The sequence below is a fragment of the Cicer arietinum genome, chromosome 4 (genome assembly GCF_000331145.2).
Source record: "Cicer arietinum cultivar CDC Frontier isolate Library 1 chromosome 4, Cicar.CDCFrontier_v2.0, whole genome shotgun sequence".
In the NCBI taxonomy this organism is placed as follows: domain Eukaryota; kingdom Viridiplantae; phylum Streptophyta; class Magnoliopsida; order Fabales; family Fabaceae; genus Cicer; species Cicer arietinum.
This window is the reverse complement of record NC_021163.2, coordinates 65,489,196-65,491,606: the sequence shown is the minus strand read 5'-3', so window position 1 is coordinate 65,491,606 and position 2,411 is coordinate 65,489,196. Positions and strand designations below refer to the sequence as shown.

The window sequence follows — 2,411 nt, the reverse complement described above, 5'->3', positions numbered from 1 at the left end:
AGTAATATTGTTCTTCTGCATGAAAAAGTTGGTTGAATCTGTCTTGAATAAAGTCATAGAGGAGTTTGAGCATCGCATTGCAAGCCAAGATGAACAGGTATGATACTTTTCACCTTTTAAGTAATGCCATTAGTTATTGGCTAGTCACTTTGTGTCATTATTATACTTAATTTTAGGAAAAATAATTCTTCAGAAATGCAGTGTCCTAAAGTGATGGATTTGCAACAAAGTTTACTATGCCAAGATTCCTGCGTAATAAAGAAAGAGGAATGCATCCATAAAAATCATGATGCTGAATTTGAGGAATCACATAAACAACTTCTGAAGCAACTAATGCTCTTTGATGAACGACAGAAAGATATTCGAGTTGGGAGCAACAACAATATTATTAATCAATTTAACTTTGCAATTTTTCAAGTTTTTGTTAGTAAAATCTTGCCATCATAGTGTTTTTTGTTGGATTTACCAGTAGAGCCTTATGAGGAAGAGTTTAGGCTTGGTTTTAGGGGTGTGATCGTTTTTTGCAATGTTCTTAACAAAGTTCAACCTGGTAATGTATCCAAGGTTAGCCTAAATGCTCCTGATTTTATTTACTCTATGTTTTTGTATTATTCTTTATGTAAATTTATGTTTGGATTGGTGCAATATTGTATGGATTTACCTATATAAAATAGTGTATCTTAGTATTGTTGGACATCTCACTGCTTGACCGATCTCCTTTCTTTTTACATATATTTCACATGCGTAATATGTTATGTACGAAATCTTGCATGTACACTTTATCAACACATGAGAAGAGAGGATGCTGCTATGAAAATTCAGAAGCACGTACGCAGGCATGCATCTTGGAAAGCCTATATTAAACACCATACATCAATGCTTACTTTGCGAACAGCTTTGAGGGCAATCTCTACCTGTAAGGAGTTCAATTTTAGTTTTTTATGAAATTAGTTTGCAGTTTATCATAATAAATATTAAGAAACTCATTTTGGCTTTTGTTGAAAGTTTATTGAATCTTTAAGAGTAAAATAACTATTTATTGTATATTTTAATAGAATTAGTAAAATTATATTATATTTTACTGTATGTTTCAATAACATTTGTTAATAAAAATTAATTATAATTAGTAGGGAGATTAAATAAATTTAATAAATAATAATAAGTTTTTGTGACAAACAACACCGTAGGAATAGATCAATTATTTATTTATATTTATTTAATTTTTAGTGACAAACAATATCGTAGGAAAAGATCAATTTTTTATTTATATGTATCTAGATTTTAGTGACAGACAATACCGTAGCAATAAATCAATTATTTATTTATATTTATCTAGTTTTTAGTGACAATCATTATTATAAGAAGAAATTAAAAGACATGTAATGACGGTCCTCAAAACATGTATTGACAGTTCTTAAAGCATAACAAGACGCCGCCTTAAAGTTAACACTGAATTCGGGTGTCACTTAAAGTATTATTAATCTTTATCTACAATTTTTGACGTTTAATGAGAAATTTTGTCTGTCACTAAAAGTCAATTTTCTTATAGTACCACAACCTACAATACGCCACCATTCATCACCAACTATTAGAATATTGAATCTGAATATTAGAGTTTTATGATTTTAGAAGACTCAATTTTAAATATGAACAAAATTTCTAAAAATATTAATTTGGTCTTGGCTACGATCATGATTCGGCCCTGACTACGTTCGTGGCTGTGAGTTTCTCTTTACTATTATTAATTTCTCATATATTCTATTTTTATGGTATATTTCAATGAAGCCACTTTTTTTATATATAATTTTGTACGAAACCATCTATACAATATCTCTATACAATTTAGTAAATATTATATAGCTACAATTAAAGAAAAAAAATATTATATTACGTTCAATATATTGAATAAAAAACACATATTATAAAATATTATATATAATAAAAGATAGATAACTATAAAGATAAAAATTATAATAATATACTGATAATATTTATAAAATTTGTGGACCATGGGTATGGCCTGTGGTGGTCCTCCTTCTAGCTCTGTCTTTTAGTTTTTTTGCTTAATTTATTTCATTGAGTAATCTTATTATCCATATAAATTTCAATATATTTTTTTGACAAACTCAAAATCTTGGACCTATATAAATTCAATTGATATTTTATTTGGTTGAGTAATTTTATGTTGTGCAATGTAATAATATGTTGTTTTAGCATATTCATGCTTTCAAGATATACAACATCAATCTTTTTATAATTTATTCATGCAATGATTATAGTCTATGCTCTATTTTACATTTTTTAACACATCAGTTATTACATGAGCATATATGCTATGCATTTAGTTTTCAATAGATATAATTCTTGAATCCTTAGACTTAATTGACGTGTTGTTTTCCTTTCTACAACGC

The 2,411-nt window shown here is 27.5% G+C and overlaps 1 long non-coding RNA gene across 2 annotated transcripts; it reads left to right on the top strand.

The window, feature by feature from the left end:
- Window positions 1-1,016, top strand: LOC113786275 (uncharacterized). 2 transcript variants are annotated; one of them, XR_003472412.2, is made up of 3 exons: window positions 1-97; window positions 194-564; window positions 798-1,016. It is a non-coding gene; the product is annotated as an uncharacterized lncRNA (long non-coding RNA). The 2 variants fall into 2 exon arrangements; XR_003472413.1 differs by lacking the exon at window positions 798-1,016 and having other exon boundaries at window positions 194-593.
- Window positions 1,017-2,411: the final 1,395 nt, after the last annotated feature.